This window comes from Labeo rohita, chromosome 20 (assembly GCF_022985175.1).
Source record: "Labeo rohita strain BAU-BD-2019 chromosome 20, IGBB_LRoh.1.0, whole genome shotgun sequence".
NCBI classification, from domain to species: Eukaryota; Metazoa; Chordata; class Actinopteri; order Cypriniformes; family Cyprinidae; genus Labeo; species Labeo rohita.
In genome coordinates, this window is record NC_066888.1 from 32,968,058 (window position 1) to 32,988,488 (window position 20,431).

The 20,431-nt window shown below is 33.4% G+C and overlaps 1 long non-coding RNA gene across 2 annotated transcripts in view; it reads left to right on the forward strand.

Moving 5' to 3' along the window:
• LOC127183444 (uncharacterized) overlaps window positions 1–18,425 on the forward strand; it is a 48,852-nt gene extending 30,427 nt beyond the window's left edge. For both annotated transcript variants that reach the window (XR_007830039.1, XR_007830040.1), the window contains 2 exons: window positions 520–639; window positions 17,778–18,425. This is a non-coding gene — a long non-coding RNA (uncharacterized LOC127183444). The remainder of the gene's footprint in view (window positions 1–519; window positions 640–17,777) is intronic.
• Window positions 18,426–20,431: the final 2,006 nt, after the last annotated feature.

Genomic DNA, 20,431 nt, shown 5'->3' on the forward strand with positions numbered 1-20,431 from the left:
TGAGATAAAAAGTTGTAATTACTTTTTAAATTTTTTAAATCAGGGGCACACTGCAAAAAATGATTTTCTTACGTAGTATTTTTGTCTTGTTTTCTAGTATAAATATCTAAAAATTCTTGAATCAAGATGAATTTACAAGTAAAACAACTTCAGATTTTAAGATTTTTGTTTTCTAAAAAAATTTATCAAAATTTTGCTTAAAACAAGGGGCAAAAATGATCTTAATTAAGAGCCTAAACATGATTTTTTTTTGCCCCATTGGCAGATAGTTTTTGCTTGTTTTTAAGCAAAAACTAACAATTTTTTTTAAAAACAAGACTTAGTATCTTAAGTGATTTTACTTGTCAAGTAAATGCATCTTGATTCAAGAATGCTTAGATATTTTTACTAAGTAAGAAAATCATTGTATGCAGTGCAGAAATGGGCTTTCATAGTTTTGAGCTTTTGTCTTCTCAAGATGTTAACTGATATACTGGATTTTTGTGGATTACTTGTTGATTATTGTGATGTTTTGATCAGCTGTTTGGACTCTCATTCTGACGGCACCCATTCACATCCATTGGTGAACAAGTGATGGAATGCTACATTCTCCAAATTTGAAGAAGAAACAAACTCATCTACATCTCGGATGGCCTGAGGGTGAGTAAAATTTCAGCACATTTTCATTTCTGACTGAGCTATTCTTTAAAAAAAAAATGGTAAAAGCTAATCAAAGAGGAGAAAGAAGAAAGAAATGTGAAATTGTCCAATGCATCTGTTTTAATTTGACCAAAATCACTCGTCATATCATAATACTTGCGTCTCCTCAGGACATGAGCAGCATTAGTAACAACCTCCTTTTCAAAGGAAAAGTAAAGCAGTAGTTGGCTGAGTAATTGATGTTAGCGACAGAAAGCTAATGTGTTAATCTAAAATCAGAGCCACGGCTTGTTAATGAGGAGATCTGGGTGACGGCATTCGCCTTGAAATGACAAACAGTCGTCAGTGCTTTTGTTATTGCTGTGCATGATTGACAGCAAATGTAATTGCGTTTGATTGAAAGCAGCTGTCGCCTCCTGTCAGTCGTCATAATCAGCATAAGCAGATTCTTAATAAAGGTGGGATTTTAGTGCGTGGATGATCAGACTTGTGCACTGCTTCATGCATACTGCACCTTTGTGCTGCCTGTGTAGCCTACATTAACACGTAAAAGAATGCAATATAAAACTGCAACTCACATGCGAGTGACATTTAGTCTTTGCGTTTAAAAACTTACTATAAGTTTAGCTGGAGAATATTTTGAAAGAGCATACTAACATACTACACTTATTTTGATACAAATAAAGCAGTGGTTTACAATTTACTAAATGTTATATACATTTTTTTGTATTTGATATGGTTTAATCTAACAGCAGAATTAATCATGAGTAAGTCTGCATTGTTCTGTGTGGCATAGTTTCGTCTGATGCACAAACTTAAACACATGCAATGCAAACAGTGTTTTTTTTAACATCTACGTCTCAAAATATGAGGACATTTTATTGTTTAATTTGAGAAAAACTATTGTCGTAGCATATACACAAAGAAGTTTAAAGAGCTTCATGGCAACCTGTCAAAATAAAAGTTCAGTTTAACTTGAACAAATTGTGACAACTATATTATTATTGTACCGCAAAATGTACCTTTTAATGCAATAATAATAATAAGTTGTTAATTTTTTATGCCTTTATTTGATTACCAGAAAAGTTTAAATACACAGCACAGGATTTATGGAAAAAAAAAAAAATTGGTGTTACCTGTGAAAAACATGCTGCTATGATGCTTGAGGTAATTGCAAGGTAATTGGTAATTGCAACTTTTTATCTTACAATTCTTGCAATTCTGACAACTTTTCTCAGAAATGTGAGATGAACTTCCAATTGCTGGTTATAAAGTCCAATTCTGATGGGAAAAAAAAGCCTTATTTTCTTACAATTGCAAGTTTCCTGTTCATAGTTTTAACTTTTTTTTTCATCAGAGTTGCAAGTTTAAATCTCACAATTCTGAATTGCATGATATAAACTTGCATTTCTGGGAGTTTAACTTGAACAAATTGTGACAACTATATTATTATTGTACCGCAAAATGTACCTCTTAATGCAATAATAATAATAATGAGTTGTTAATTTTTTTTTATGTCTGTATTTGATTACCAGAAAAGTTTAAATACACAGCACAGGATTTCCGAAAAACAAAAACAAAAGCAAAAGCAAAAGCAAAAGCAAAAACAAAACAAAAAACAAACAAACAAACAAAAAACCACAGGGCCCTATTATTGTAAATAAATAAACAAAAAATAAATAAACAAATTCAGCTGTTTTTATGAACTCAGTTAATTTATCTTTTTTATTATTAAAATTTAATTAGACCATTAAGTTGGAATCCAGGTTAATCAAAATGGAAAGAAATGTACATTGCCACTCAAAAGTTTAGGATCAATAAGACTTGTAATGTTTTTTAAAGAAGTCTCTTATGCTCATCAAGGCTGCATTTATTTGTTCAAAAATACGGAAAAAAAACAGTAATATTGCAAAATGTCATTAGAATATAAAATAATTGTTTTTATTTTAATATCATTTTAAATTGAATTTAGTTCTGTGATGCAAAGCTGAATTTTCATCAGCTGTTACTCCAGTAAAACCATTATTTTATATTGTAATAACATTTTTCAATATTACAATTTTTTCTGTATTTTTGATCAAATAAATGCAGCCTTGATGAGCATAAGAGACTTCTTTAAAAAACATTACAAGTCTTACTGATCCCAAAGTTTTGAGTGTATATTTAGTAAAAACAGAAATTGCTAGAAAAATTTAAAATATTTAATACGGCCCTAAAAATATACATTTTTAATATATTTCTGTTTTTAAAGTAATACAAGTTTCATGATTGCAATTAATTAAACATGCTTTTTTATTATTAAATTTTATTTTAAAGTAGAAAACAAACAAACAAATACAGAATACAGTCCCTAACTGATATGCATCCTTTAGGGGAAAATAAGGTACAAAAGTATACTTTTTAAAAGGTAATGCCCCAGTGACAGCTTTTGTACTTTTTTCTGAGCATGTAGGAATAAACACCGCAAGCCTTTAATTCACACTCATTTACACTAATAGTTTAGCTGTGATATGGATATTTACACTGCTCATCTGAAAGTACAAAGAAATTGGACATGTATTTATGTACTTCACGACCCCAGAGAATAAAGCTCAGAGCTTTTAATGATGTTTTTCTCACCAGCGATGTGAGAGAGTGACAGATCGAGTCACGCCGGGTTATATCAGGAAGGGTCAAGTGCAGTTTTTCCCCAGGGAATGTTTTTCCTCCTATGATTTTTTAAGCACAGCAGAAAAACAATACGGATCTGGATCACAGATGGGGACACGTCTGCTTGATGAACACAACGCTGAGAGCACATCACTCCTGCTGGAAAGAAAGCCAAGTCAAGCATTACTACCGCGATCACTCAACAAACCCCACACGTCCTGCAGCGCTTCTCCTCAAATCGTGCGTCTTGTTGAGTTCAGAAAAACGACAAAAGGAGTCGAAAAGAATCTTATACTGTTTGAATGAGATTCCAGATGAGTTTATGGCATACAGTATGTCTGAAATCATATTTTTGTATATGTATACACACATTTTAGCACTTTTGGATTATTGTGATGTTTTTATCAGCTGTTCGGACTCTCATTCTGACGGCACCCATTCACATCCATTGGTGAGACAGTGATGGAATGACACATTTCTACAAATCTGATGAAGAAACAAACTCATCCTAATCTTGGATGGCCTTAGGGTGAGCACATTTTCGGCTAATTATCATATTTGGGGAAGTACTTTTTTAAATAACGCACTCAAATCCCGCAGCTTCCCACTTGTAATTACGACGTTGCGGCTTCGTTCCTGTGCGCAAACACAATCGTTCCAGCATGACTTGAAGGCAGAAGTTTCTACAAACAACAGCAGCTTATTTTCCACAGGATTTCTCAAACAGTGTAACATTTTCATCATAACTTCAAAACAAAACGCGTGCATGTTTAAACATGAAGCTCTCAGATGAACGCCTCTGTGTAGTTGGCTCCGAATCTGCAGGAAAGGTTAATCACAACCCGGTTATCCAGACATGAGTGTGTCTTAATTAGAAAATCCCACTGATATCTCACCTCAAACTATTGCAGCGGCACCCACTGCTTCATATGCATTTCATTAACGAGCGCCTGTGCATTTGAATGCATTCTGGTTTAATGGGTAAAATGTAGAATTAGTGCCACAGCTTGCATAGTTTTGATGGCAATAGAGCATCATGTCACTGCGGTGATCTGACAAACACATGGAGATGAGTTTGCATAATAGTAGAAGCAGACAAAGACTAAAAAGCTTAGTTTAGATGGGATTATGGGAAATATATGTCAAAATAGACCATGAGGAACATTTACTGTTAAAAAGGTAATTTATAGCAGCGTTTTTATTGTTTATTCAGGAGTGGAGCTATAAAAACCAAAGTGGTTTTCACTTTTATAAAATGGCATTTATAATAATTACCTGGCAGCAACAACAATATAGTAAAATGTCCAACAAATAGGCATAATATAAATATATCATATATATAAAACTATTTTTAGTAAGTTTCACATTTTGTTGTTTCTATTGTTGTTGTTATTATTATTACTTTAACATTGTTGTCTAACTATGTTGTAATTTAAATTTGTTATAAAAATTATATTTGATTATAAAATAAGTAATAAAAATGATAATAAATTAAATATATAAAAATAGAATGAATACAATATTATAATTTATATTATTAAACTAATTAAATATTTAGATTACAAATATTATAAATGTAGGACTGTATGTAAATAATGTGTGTATATATAATGTTCTAAAAATTGTAAATTCCAAGTATTATAAAAATTGATAATAAATTTAATACATAAAAATATAAAATATAATGAATAAAAAATTATGATTTATAATATTAAAATAATTAAACATTTTGATTACGAATATTAGAAATAATGTGTGTGTATATAATATAATATAATATAATATAATATAATATAATATAATATGATATATTATAATATAATAATGTTCTAAATATTATAAAAATATATTAAAAAATATACCAAAATACAATATACAAATACAAATATACAAATAAAATACAAGTATTATAAATATTATAATGTTAAAATAAAAATATTATGAATACAAATTACAAATAAAATATAATGTGGTACAATATTAATAGATTAATTATTTAAAAAAATATATAAAAATTTAAATTCTAAATATTTTAAAAATATAATAAATAAAATATTTAAAAAAATCTAATTAATACAATACAAATATTAAATAAAATTAAAATGATATTAAATAGTATTTTTATATTGATTATACAATAATTGATACAAATTTCATAATTTATAATATTATGTTATAGTGTAATAATAAAATAATTACATATTTTATTACAAATATTATAATATAATAATAAATTAAATAAATTATTAATATATTTATTTTAACATTATAATATTTATAATATTTGTATTTTATTATATATATATATATATATATATATATATATATGTCAAATATAATAAATAAAATACAAATATTAGAAATATTATAATGTTAAAATAAAAATATGATTAATAAAAATTACAAATAAAATTACAAATAAAATATAAGGTGGTATAATTAAAAATATATATATAAAAAAACCCCTCAAATTCTAAATATTAAAAATATAATAAAAAATACAAATGTTATATATAATGGAAGTGAAAGGTCAAACTGCATGCATTGCATCGTGGGATATAGTACTCCATGCAGTGTGCTTGTTATCTCTGTAACCCATGCATACTAAAGATCTGTAGTGTATATACACTGCGGGACAGTATGTGCAGTATGTTAGTATGCTGTTCTCATCATGTCCTTAGTGTCTCACAGACGCACCTGATGCTTTGCTCGACGGTCCAGGTGTAATGGAGGTGCGTATGAGGTCACGCTGACATTCGGCAGCGTGTGACACGATGGAGCTTTGATTAAACACAGAGCCGGCCTGAATCTTGCGCAGGTTCATTCCAGGCTCGGCTCTAAAGAGCAAAATCCATTAATTTCCAGGAGCTAATGGGATATTTTTCATCTCTGCATAGCTTCGCCATCTGCTTCAGGGAACGTGGTCTCTCTGGATCAGAAGAAGAGTAAATGTGACCTGAGAGTGAAACCTGGACAGAGTCTGTGAATGTGTTTTATGTATATTTAGTACATCTTTATTGAATTTTTAAAAAAGTACTTTTTACATAAATGTTATTATTTTCCTCTAAACCACAAGATGGCCAAAAAAAGTGGCGTAGCACTTTCCAAAACATTCGCTTTTCAGGATGCATGTGCAAATTTGTTTGATGCTTGGTTGCTGATGCATTCTGTTGCATGCAAATGCAAAATGTATTTTGTTGCATAAGGTTACGAAATGCATTTTGCTGCATGAAATTGCGGTATGCATTTTGATGCCAGCGGTTGTGAAAGGCATTTTCTTGCATGTAATTTCAATATGCATTTGGTGCATGCAATTTCAAAATGCATTTTGTTCCATGCAATTGCAAAATGTATTTTATTGCATGCACATGTGAAATGCATTTTATTGCATGCAATTGCAAAATGTATTTTATTGCATACAATTGTGAAATGCATTTTAATGCATGCAGTTGTGAAATGTGTTTTGTTGCATGCAATTTCAAAATACGTTTGTGCATGCAGTTGTGAAATACAGTTTATTGCATGCAATTTCACATTGTATTTTGGTGCATGCAATTGTGAAATGTGTTTTATTGCATGCAATTTCAATATTTATTTTGTTGCATGCAATTGTGAAATATTTTTTGTTGCATGCAAATGTGAAATGCATTTTCCTGCATGTAATAAAAAAACGAACAAAAACAAAACAAAAACATTATGTTAGCTAAATATTTATGTCAATACTGTATGCCTTTTGCCCCATGCTGATGAGCCTTTTACCCTGTGTGTGGGGAAAAAAAGCCCCACCTTGCCACCTCATGCAAGATTTTAAAACAAAATAAACGACTTGTATGATTTACTGTCACACAAAATCTGTTGCTCTGTAAATGTCCAATACACAAACATGTATATATTTTTTCTTCAATTCTACATTTTAGGTGCAAAATAACATCATAATAGTAGTCCTAAAAATAGCCTTCATTTTTCCTAAACAAGATATTTTTTTCCCTACTGGTTTTATGTTTGAAATGTGATCTAGACAAGTTTTCATTTAATGCACTTAAACTTTTGATGTCTTTTATCTATTTTGCATTACTAAAAATTTTCCCATCACATTACACACATAGATGCTCATTATGTGATTATGAAACAGTCAGGGGCCTTTTGGGATCATTTCACTTGCTGCAGTGCAATAATTGACCTCATTTTAAAAGACAGTCTCTTGCAGTTCACAACATATTCCTGTTTAAATGCCACAGAAGATGTTTGCATTTTAATATTTTAACTTTTAATGAATCTAATATATTAAATATTTGAATTATTTAATACATAAGTGTACTTTTTTATTAATTTTGGTAATATATTTATATGTTTTGGATATTTTTTTTATGTTTGGATGTTTCAGGCTCCCTAAGAGCGGCCACTCCACACACACCCACCCACACACACACAAAGTTTACTTGCCAATGGCGATTGTATTGCAAAGGTGTGTAGAGGGTTGTTGACTTGAGTGCATACTTGAGTACTACAGGTAAAAGAGGGCATGCGGTGCTGTGAATGCGACATCAAGTGTAGCTCTAGTGATGCTTGACTTGGCAAACAGCATTAATCATCAGAAAATCCCACAGAAGTCCATTTCGTCTAGCCGACGCGTGAACACAGAGCACAAAACCGGCGTCAGAGGGCCGAGCGCAGCCAGAAACAGTCATCTGAAAAGTCTTTCACGGATGGCAAATGGTGTTTGGAGAGAAAGAGCTCGCAGGCATTTGAAAGCCCACTATCTGCTCGCAGCGATTCTCTCTGATGGCTTTGAAATATTCAAGTGAAAAAGCCTCAGAAAGATTTGTGTGAAATCCCAACATCGGCGTGATTGAGGCTGACGGGAGACGCGCAAACAGCCGCCCAATGAAGAGGCGTCTTATGAAACTAATGCGTGTCACTTACTCCAGATGAATCTTTTTGACGCGCCGTTCGCAGATTCCCAGCTCTGTTTTGCTTCTCGACGGTATTTTAATGTCATTTACGCTCATCGAGTTCCCTGATAATGAATCGACAAACATTTCTGGGCCGGAGACGAGTGTGTGTTTGTGGTGAACGCTGCTTTGATGAGCATCTCTGGCTCGAGCGCTTGCACCGGGTTGAATAATTGAAGGAGTTTCCTTTTAACTCGACATCATTAGACAGGAGTTACAGCTTTTTTTTTCCTTTCAGTGCAACGTGTTTTGAAGTCTTGTTGAATTTATTTCCAGTTTTGCACCGTGCTTGGTTCGCGATTTTATGATGTTTTGGGAGAAACTCACCAAAAAAAAAAAAAAAAAAAGCATGTCCAGTTCATATCTGACCTCAAAAGCAAAATAAATACAATGTGTAGTTTGCATAAAGAAAATGATGGGTTTTATTTTGTTTTTTACAGATCATTTTACTACAGTACTTTTTACAGAAATAGAGAATCTAATGAAAACATCCACATAAATGAACTTATTCATCATAAAAATAAAATCACAAAGCAAAAATCTGAAAAATCCTTTGAAAAAAGTCCTTTTTGTTTCAGTGGTGAAATGTGATCTGAGTAAGTTTTCATTTAATGCATTATTTTCATGATAGCTGTCAGCTGAAGCAAAATAGTAATGAAAATTAATGAAATATTTTAATTGATCAATTTAGTATTGTTGTGCTCTTTTCTCCTCATTAAAATTTGAATAAATAATTTTATTACTGTACTTTTTGCAGAAATAAAGTACTACAGTAATGACAATCTAAAGGAAAATCACTAATAAGAAGTAAAACATCTACATACAGTAAATCATCACAATGCCAAAAAGTAAAAAAAAAAAGTTGCAAAAGAAAAATCTGGACCAGTTTTCATTTATTGCATTATCTTCATGACATTAAGTTGGCAATTAATGCAAAAATAGTAATGAAAATATTTAAATTGAATATTTAAATTGATCGATTTAGTAATTGTTGTGCTCTTTTCTCCTTATTAAAATTTGAAGAAATAATTTTATTACTGTACTTTTTGCAGAAATACAGTAGTACAGTAATGAGAATTTTGTACTCCATATAAATGAACTTAACCATAATAAAAAAAATATCACAAAACAAAAATCTGAAAATAGTGTCAATTTTTTCTTAAAAAAGTCTTTTGATTTCAGTTGTGAAATATGATCTGGGAATGTTTTTATTTAATGCATTATTTTCACAATATTAAGTTGTTAATTGAAGCAAAAATAGCCATGGAAAAATACTGAAATATTTAGTATTTGTCTCTTGATTAAAATTTTAATAAATAATTTTGTTACTGTACTTTTTGCAGAAATACAGTAGTACAGTAATGAGAATCTAATAAAAAAAAAATATTAACTTAACCATCATGAAAATATTATCACAAAGCAAAACTCTAAAAATAGTATTAATAATAGACTTCATTTTCTTAAATGATTTAAGATAAAATTATTTGTGGTGAAATGCATTAAATGCATTATTTTCATGATATTAAGTTGTCAATTGAAGCTAAAATAGTAATTAAAAATAATGAAATATTTCATTTGATCAATTTAGTAATTGTTGTGCTCTTTTCTCTTGATTAAAATTGTAATAATTTTATTACTGTAGTTTTTGCAGAAATACAGTAGTACAGTAATGAGAATCTAAAGGAAAATCACTAATAAGAAGTAAAACATCCACATAAATCATCATAATGCAAAAAAGTAAAAAAAAAAAAAAAAATCTGTACCAGTTCTAATTTATTGCAATTTTTTCATGACATTAAGTTGTCAAATGAAGCAAAAATAGTAATGAAAAATAATAAAATATTTAAAGTGATTAATTTAGTATTTGTTGTGCTCTTTTCTCTTTTTAAAATGTTTTTAAAATGTAGTTTTTGCAGAAATACAGTATTAAAATAAAGGGAATCCAAAGAAAAATCACTAAAAAGAAGTAAAACACCCACATAAATCATCACAATGCAAAAAAGTATAAAATAAAATAAAATAAAATAAACCTGGACCAGTTTTCATTTATTGGATTATTTTCATGACATTAAGTTGGCAATTAAAGCAAAAATAGTAATAAAAAAAACCCGGAAATAATTAATTGCTTTCTTCTCATTTTTCTTTCTTCCCATTTTTTACAAAAATACAGTAGTACAGTAATGAGAATCCAATGAAAACATCCACATAAATAAAATTAACCATCATGAAAATAATGTCACACTGCAAAAATAGTCCTAAAAATAAGCTTCATTTTGTTTAAACAAAATATAATTTATTTTTTCCCTTTTGATTTTGTAGGAGAAATATGATCTAGACAAGTTTTCGTTTAATGCGTTTAAACTTTTGATGTCTTTTATCTATTTTGCATTACTAAGATCGATTCCCATCACATTACACACACAGACGCTCATTAAGTGATTACGAAACAGTCGCAGGTCTTTTGGGATCATTTCACTCGCTGCAGTGCAATAATTGACCTCATTTTAAAAGACAATCTTTAGCAGTTCACAACATATTCCTGTTGAAATGCCTCAGAAGATGCAATTACAAACGCAAGAGAATGACGTTATAAAAACACATTTTTCGACCAAGTGCTTTAAACTGCTGACCCTTATTACCTGAGATTTTTGACATGTTTTTCTTGCACAATCATTTTCTGCTCTCTCTGACCCTGTCTCTGCTGCTCTGCCTTTAAGAGTTTATGCTAATGAGGTCTGTTGTGATTGGCTGACCTCTTCCTGCGCGGGTCACGATGCTGAATGCTGAACGGGTGTTGATATGCAAATGCGGTCGTATGTTAATAAGCGAATGTCGAACTATTTAACTTCAAAGAGCAGGAAAAATCCCACATTTGGCTTTTGCTTCAAATACCTGCTGAATAGAAACGGGAAATATTTGAAGCTGAATCCACAGCCTCAAACGTGTGATCAAAGGCGTGATACGGCGTGTTTCTCCCCGCCGGCGATGGGAAGTCATTTCAAAGCTCAGGCCTCACACAGGCACTTTAGCGGATCGTTCATCACACCCGTATCTGCAGAAGGACACGCCGAACAGGGTTATTTCACGTAGATTGACACAGGATGACGCGTGATAGAGGCTGTGATTTAGCGGCGCACGCGTTTCACTGGGTCACAAATCATCAGCCGGGAAACTGATTTACTGATGCTGAGATGAACGTCAACACAAACAAACAGCAGGTCGAACCAGATTCATGTCAAACATCAAATGTGTTTTAGCAGGTTTATTACTGGTAATTAAAACTACAAAAGAGGAAGCCTTATTATGGTCTTAAAGGAGAAGGTCACATTTAGAACAACAATTCACAAATTATTTACTCACCCCCTCGTCATCCAAGATGTTCATGTCTTTCTGTCTTCAGTCGTAAAGAAATTATGGTTTTTGAGGAAAACATTTCAGGATTTTTCTCCATATAATGGACTTCATTGGTGCCCCGACATTGAACTTTCAAAATGTCGTTTAAATGCATCTTCAAAGGCTCTAAACGACGAGGAAGAAGGGTCTTATCTAGAGAAACGATCGGTCATTTTTTTTGGAAAATAAAAATTTGTATACTTTTTAAGCACAAAAGCTCATGTAGCACAGGCTCTGGGATGCGCGTCCACGTACTATTGAATCACGTCGAAAGGTCACGCCGAACTACAGACCCAGTGTTTACAAAGCGAACGCGCAAAGACTAAAAAAGTGCAAGTAAGTCAAACGCTGTTTACAAACAAAAAGCTACAATGATGTCGGACGATTCTGAAGTTGTAGGAGAAAATAACATGAAGTTTTTTAACATACTGTACCTTTTTGAGCCGGAGTACACAGACGATGAACTTAGACGTGATTCGTAGTAGTGATGGGAAGTTCTGATCATTTTACCGACTCTGAGTCTCGTTCAGCAAAATGAACGAATCTTTTTTCGAGTCATTTCGTTCATTTTAGCAAAATATAATTAAAATGTTGTGTGTTACTTCCCTAACACATCTACTGCTTATACAAACGCTGATCACACTACAAACAAGACAAAACTATAATGCTATAAGAAACAGAAAAGATTCATTCATTGTTTACCTGAGTCTTTAGTCTATGATTAACTCATCTCACCTCTTATCTGACAAGTTTTCGGGTTTGAGTCGTTCGTTCATCACGTGACAGACCCATAAGATGAACAAACCACTCGAAAAACCAGAAGACTCGAAACAGGTGAACTAATTCCAGTACAGAACCTAATAGGATGTTGCGCATGCGTGACTGAACGAATCACTCGCCGAGACCACTCGTTCTTCCTGAGTCACATTAAAGATTCGTTCAAAATGAACGAATTGTTCAAGAACCACCCATCACTAATTTGTAGCATCGTGAATGCGCATCCCAGAGCCTGTGCTACACCAGCTTTTGTGCTTAAAAAGTATACAGTTTTTTATTTTCTGAAAAAAATGACTGATCGTTTTGCTAGGTAAGACCCTTCTTCCTCAGCTGGGATTGTTTACAACCGCATTTAAACTACATTTTGGAAGTTCAAAATCGGGGCACCAATGAAGTCCATTGAAAAATGAAAAATGAATATGAAAAAAAAATCTTGTCATCCAAGATGTTCATGTCTTTCTTTCTTCAGTTGTAAAGACATTGTTTTTTGAGGAAAACATTTCAGGATTTTTCTCCATATAATGGACTGATATGGTGCCCCGAGTTTGAACTTTCAAAATGTGGTTTAAATGTGGCTTCAAAAGGCTCTAAACGATCCCAGCCGAGGAAGAAGGGGTCTTATCTAGCGAAACGATCAGTTATTTTCATAAACATAATACAATTTATATACTTTTTAATGTCAAACACTCGTCTTGTCTTGCTCTTCCCAACCTCTGTGTTTGTTTCAGTTCATGTCAGTTAGTGTATGTGGAAAAACTCCCATCTCATGTTCTCCCTCAACTTCAAAATCGTCCTGTATCACTGTTTTACCTTTTTTGTTAAGGGTGTTTGATCTTCTTTGCATGTTCACTTTGTAAACACTGTGTCTGTTCTTCTGCAGCGATGTAGGATGATTTTGAAATGATTTTTGAAGTTGAGGGAGAAAATACGATTGGAGTTTTTCGACCCTAACTGTCTTGAGTCAGAATACACAGAGTTCAGCGAGAACAAGACAAGACGAGCGTTTGAGATTTAAAAGTATTTAAAATTGTATTCTTTAAATGAAAATGACCGATCGTTTTGCTAGATAAGACTCTTCTTCCTTGGCTGGGATCATTTACAACCGCATTTGGGATTGTTTGAAGCTGCATTTAAACTGCATTTTGGAAGTTTGGGGCACCATATCAGTCCATTATATGGAGAAAAATCCTGAGATGTTTTCCTCAAAAACACAGTTTCTTTACGACTGAAGAAAGAAAGACATGAACATCTTGGACGATTGTTGTTCTAGAAGTGGAATTCTCCTATAACTGATTAACTGGAGTGCTGTGGATTACTTATGGATGTTTTTATCAGCTGTTTGGGCTTTCATTCTGACGGCACCCATTCACATCCATTGGCGAGCAGGCTATGGAATGACACATTTCTCCAAATCTGATGAACAAACAATTTCTGTAACATTCTGTGCAGTTATATCCATTTTCAAATCTGGATTCCAAGATTCTGTCTGTGTTTTCCTCATCGTGGAATGGCTCCATATGCCCTCCTGACAGCTGAAACCGAGTCTCTGTTTAGCACTCCGTCCGTCTCTCAGCGGCAGCTTGTGTTTATATTGTACGGCAGCAGGCGCATATTGTTCCAGGACAGGAACCGGCATCCAGGCTGTAAGGAACAGATGGTGTGTTTCTCTCTGATCGTGACACGAGACGGGTCTGTCGGTCAGCTAACGCTGCGCTGATTGAATGACACTCAATTCAGGCTTGGCTAAAATGTGTGTGTGATTTCTCAGGAAGCCTCCTGTGCGTTTGGTTTTTCCTGAAAGACCTGAGCTTGGTGTTTTATCCAGGGTTCATCCAAGTGTTCTTAAATTTGGGGATGGAAAAACAGTAGCCACAGTATGGATATATAATGATTAGACTTTAAATATGTGATGTCCAACTTTGGAAACTAGTTCTCTCCTTATGAAAAGGTCAAACAACAGATTCATGACTTCATCCAAATTTCACAAAAAGCTTATGGACATAATTATAATACAAGCCAGACATTAAAGTGAGTTGTTGTTTTTGTCTCTTCTGAGGAAGATTCATTCACTTGTTTGCCAATTAACCACAGAGACATTTTGTTCTGATTTATTTAATGTTAATCTAATCTCATTTTATAAGTGACTTTTTTCTGTTTTAAAGATGTTTTCTTTTGAATTGTTTGACTAAAAAGAGAATATAGCAAGATGTAACTAAATTTGTTTCCTGCTTGCTAAATTTCACATACATAAACACAAATCTGGCTCTAAATCTCTCTTTTCTTCGTTCAAAGATGATTTAGACAAGTACGTGGAAAAATGATTCACGAATCATTCAGTTCGCGAAATGATTCTCAAACTCGCTTCAAAGTTCCGATTCGAAACAAAACATTCACGAGTCCGACCCGAAGTTCCGATCTAAATGAAATGATTCGCAATACGCGCTTCAAAGTCTTGATCTGAATCATTCCCAATATGCGAAGTTCCGATTTAAATCAAATGATTCGCGAAACACGGTTTGAAATCCCAATCTGAAGCAAATGATTCGCGAATCATTCAGTTCGCGAAATGATTCACGAACCCGCTCCGAAGTTCTGATCGAATCAAAAGTTTCATCAGCTTGCTCCGAAGTTCCGCTCAGATGATTTGCAATTCACGAAGTCCCGATCTGAATCAAATTTCGAGACAGTACTCATTTTGCGACGCAATGGTTTGATTCTGAGTTTCGACAAGCTATTTTGAATAGCTCTTTTGATCTGTTTTTTTGCTAGTGAATCGCTTGAACTGAATGATCGAAATCACGAGTTTGAATCAATCGGAGCGGTTCTAGCGGAAATGACTCAATTGAATCGTTTTGCTTTGCCGATGTAAATAAAATGATTTTGCGATATGCGATCCGTTTGGAGCGCTCCGAAACCGTGAATCATTTTGCGACGCAATGATTTGATTCTGAGTTTCGAAAAGCTATTTTGAATGGCTCTTTTAATCAGTTTTTTGCTAGTGAATCGCTTGAATTGAATGATCGAAGTCACGAGTTTTAATCAATCGGAGCGGTTCTAGCGGAAATGACTCAGTTGAATCGGTTTGCTTGTTCCTTCACTTTTCGCGTCTTTCGCGAATCATTTCGTTCACGAAATGCCGCTCCGAAGTTCTGAATCAAAAGATTGATCAGCTCACGCCAAAGTTCCGATTAAATGATTTGTGATACACAAAGTCGCGATCTAAATCTAATGATTCGCAAACCTGCTGTAAATCAAATGATTTCGAGACCCGATCAGTTTGGAGCGCTCCGAAACCGTAAATCATTTTGCGATGAAATGGTTTGATTCTGAGTTTCGAAATAAAACTTTATTTATTGGCAATAAAGCAAACACAACACTAGAATGACGAGCTGCAACTGAAAATACATGTTGGATGGAAACACTGTGCATTGTGGTGGAGTTTGTAGCTTAATTCACTATATTTGAAATAGTTTGAGCTGACAGTTGCTGACAGTTCAATAGGAAATCGGTTGGAAGCATCTAGTAATCTCACATTATATAAGTCAATCTTACATTTATTTGTCAGTATATATTGTAACAAATATGTGAGAAATGATAGTTGTATCTGATTGTATTAGTCTATACAGAGTGATAGTCAATGTAAAAATAGCAAATGAGAGAAGCAGGTGAACATGACCAAACAGACAGTGCAAATCAGGCCTTCAATTTTAAGAACTACACACAAACCCTGTTAATCGTGATGAAATTGACGGCACTTTGAAATGACACTTATGAAAGCGTTGGGCATTGTTCTTTAATTAGATCACTGCATGCACAGTGTTTATTGCTTTGTGATTTATGACATGCTGCCGCATGTTCCATTCCAATATTCTTTCATATTTATTTAACAGCCTTGAACTAATAATGTACGGATATAAATAACATCTGAACCCTGGTGCAATTAACAGGTATGTTTTCCTCATTTACCATTAGATCAGTAAATTCAGTAACTATTAAATCCTGTTTATAATTCTCATATTTCTCATGACTTTATGTAAACATAGTTCTGTATTAAAATGAATGCATCAAATAACTATGCATTAGATCTTATATTGCAAATGCAGCTGATGCTGAATTATTAATCATTAATATTGAATATTGATAAGTGGAAAAGAGACGGTGGCTCACTGATTTTGTCTGAATCACTTCTGTAATAATCTACAGTTGAACATAAACACAACGTTTGGCCTGAAGAAACGGACTCTACAGCTCATTTTAATAACAGCTTTAGTCAAACTCCAACAGCAGCAAATCTGAATGAATAGTAATTAACAATTATACATTGAGCACTGGCAGTCATTTAATACTTTGATTGCTTTAGCACTTTTTCAGTTTCTGAATGTTAACACTTGTTGCCGTTAGACCCAAAACACTCTTTGTTCTGTTGTTTGTAAGTGGATTCTTTCTCGCCCCGAATAATTACCTAAGAAATAATGTTTTGTTCATTCAGATGAGCTTGAAGGTCAAGCTGTTGCTGTTGTATTGAAATTGGTATCGACTGAAGCCATTGTTTGTTTTGTGCTATTAATGTCAGATTAAATTAACATTGACTATATTTACTTTAATTCATGTTCCTGGTCTTATTCTGAAGAAAAAATATTGTTCTCATTCACTGAAATGACTTTCTTTTCCTTCTTTCTGATGTTACCCAGAGCCACACAATCTGTTGGTGAATGTTAACTGAATAATAGCTAATAACCAAACAGCTGCAGTATTTATGATGATGTTGTACTTGATGCATCTTTTCTAAAACGTTACGGGTAACATGGTATTTTCAAGCTGGTTAAAGAAATAGTTCAGCCAAAAATGAGGGTTTCCTGTAAATGTGCTCCCCCTTAGGCCATCCAAGATTAGGATGAGTTTGTTTCTTCATCAGATTTGAAGAAATGTGTCATTCCATCACTCTCACCAACGGATCCACTGTAGTGAATGGGTGCCGTCACAATGAGTGTCCAAGGTGATGAACGTTTATTGATGGACTGGAGTGATGAGGATTATTATGATGTTTTTATCAGCTGTTTAGACTTTCATTCTGACGGCACCCATTCGATCCACTGGTGATTAAGTGATGGAAATACACATTTCTACAAATCTGATGAAGAAACAAACTCATCCTAATCTCGGATGGCCTGAGGGTGAGCAAAATGTCAGAAAAATGCAATATTTGGCTGAATTATTCCTATGGTGTCTATTTACTAAAGAGCAAAAATGATGAATTTGGGGGGGGATTCGTGAAGATGCTCTGGAGGCTGAACTTGAGCCTCAAAGTGCTTCATTTTTCAGTATCCATTTGACCTCTACATGCATTCATCTTCTTTAACTCCGCAGCCCACTGGACTTAATTAATGAAGGGTTTGAGGAAGATGAAGTTCAAAGCAGCGACGTCACGCCACTATCACACAGAATCTCAGGAGCCCGTTTGATGTGTATGCCGGCTCTTCACCTCGTCTCCCGCCGGACTCTATTTTTGTTCTCAGAAACTCATCCGCCGCTCCGAGTGCTCCAGCTGCGGTCCTGTGGGAAGGATCCTTTTGATTCCTCATGATCCCTTCAACCTCCTCCGCAGGCGGTCTGTAAACTCCGTTCATGTCGCTGCCTCCTCGTGACAAATGGCAAAGCATCGGGCCGCAGGAAAGCGCAGATGAAAGCCGCAGGCCTCGAAAAGCGGTCAATATCAGACCTCTGAATATTCTTCAAACAGCATCTGATCTCATATTCAGCAGGTGAATATAGAGGAACGGTCCTGATAGTGTTCGAAAATGCATCTGGAGATTATTTTTTATATTTAATAAAGCTAAATTGAAAAATTTAATGCATAAAATTCATAGAATTCAACATGTTTTGAAATGTAAGTTGACAGTGACAGCAGAGTGAGAGAAAATGATGTGATAAATTCACAAATGGCACTTTTTAAAAGACATTTTGCCATAAAATTATTATTTATACTTGTATTCACATTTGAATATATGCGCAAGAGCAAATGTAAACTGAATAAAAACGTTTGTCAAAACAAACTTTAGGTTTTTGACAAAGCCTAGCCTGAAAGTTTACAACTATTATAAAAGCTTGAAGTTTAAAAATGTTGCTGATCTAATCAACATGCTAATCATATGTTTAACACGACTAACATATTTCTAGCATGATAAACGTAGTTAGCATGTTGTTAATCATGATTCTAGCATGATTCTAGCATGAGTATCATGTTACTGGTGTGTTAGCATGATTAACAAGTTACTAGCATGTTGGTAGCATGATTAACAAATTACTGGCATGTTAGCATAAGCAAGTTACTAGCATGATTCTAGCATTATTAGCATATTACTAACATGTTTAATAGATTATTAACAAGTATTAGCATGTTTCTAGCATGATTAGCATGTTAACAGTGTGTTGTTACCATGATTAACAAGTTACTAGCATGATTCTAACATGATTAGCATGTTGTTTGCATGATTAGCAAGTTATTAGCAAGTTTCTAGCATTATTAGCATGTTACTAGTATGTTTCTAACATGATTTGCATGTTACAAACTTGTTGTTAGAATGATTATGAAGTTACTAGCATGTTGTTACCACAATTAACAAGTTACTAGCATGACTGTAGCATGATTAGAATGTTACTAACATGTTGTTTGCATTATTAACTAGTTACTAGCATGTTGCTAACATGTTGCTAGCATGCTTAACAAGATGCTTCTAACACGATTAGCATGTTACTAGCATGTTAGCATTATTAATAAGTTACTAGCATGCTGCTAGCATGTTTTCTAACATGATTAGTATGTTGCTAACATGTTGTTAGCACAATTAGCAAGTTACTAGCATGTTGTTAGCATAATTAACAAGTTACTAGCATGATTGTAGCATGATTAGCATGTTTACTAACATGTTGCTAGCATGATTAACAAGTTACTAACATGATTCTAGCATGATTAGCATGTTACTAACATGAAACCAGCATGATTAACAAGTTACTAGCATGTTGTTAGCATGTTTCTAACATGATTTGCATGTTACAAACATGTTATTAGCATGATTATGAAGTTACTAGCATGTTGTTACCACAATTAACAAGTTACTAGCGTGGTTGTAGCATGATTAGCATGTTACTAACATGTTGTTTGCATTATTAACAAGTTACTAGCATGTTGCTAACATGTTGCTAGCATGCTTAACAAGGTGTTTCTAGTATGATTAGCATGTTTTGTTAGCATGCTTCTAACACGATTAGCATGTTACTAGCATGTTACCATTATTAATAAGTTACTAGCATGTTTTTTAACATGATTAGCATGTTGCTAACATGTTGTTAGCACAATTAGCAAATTACTAGCATGTTGTTAGCATAATCAAGAAGTTACATGTTGTTTTCATTATTATTAACAAGTTACTAACATGATTCTAGCATGATTAACAAGTTACTAGCATTTTGTTAGCATGTTTCTAGTACGATTAGCATGTTTTGCTAGCATGCTTCTAACATGATTAGCATGTTGTTAACACAATTAGCAAGTTACTAGCATGTTGTTAGCATAATTAACAAGTTACTAGCATGATTGTAGCATGATTAACAAGTTACTAACATGATTTTAGCATGATTAGCATGTTACTAACATGAAGCTAGCATGATTAACAAGTTACTAGCATGTTGTTACCATGTTTCTAGTATGATTAGCATGTTTTACTAGCATGCTTCTAACATGATTAGCATGTTGTTAGCATGATTAGCAAGTTACTAGCATGTTATTAGCATAATTAACAAGTTACTAGCATGATTGTAGCATGATTAACAAGTTACTAACATGATTCTAGCATGATTAGCATGTTACTAACATGAAGCTAGCATGATTAACAAGTTACTTGCATGTTGTTAGCATGTTTCTAGTATGATTAGCATGTTTTGCTAGCATGCTTCTAACATGATTAGCATGTAACTAAGCATGTTGTTAGCATTATTAACAAGCTACTAGCATGTTGCTAGCA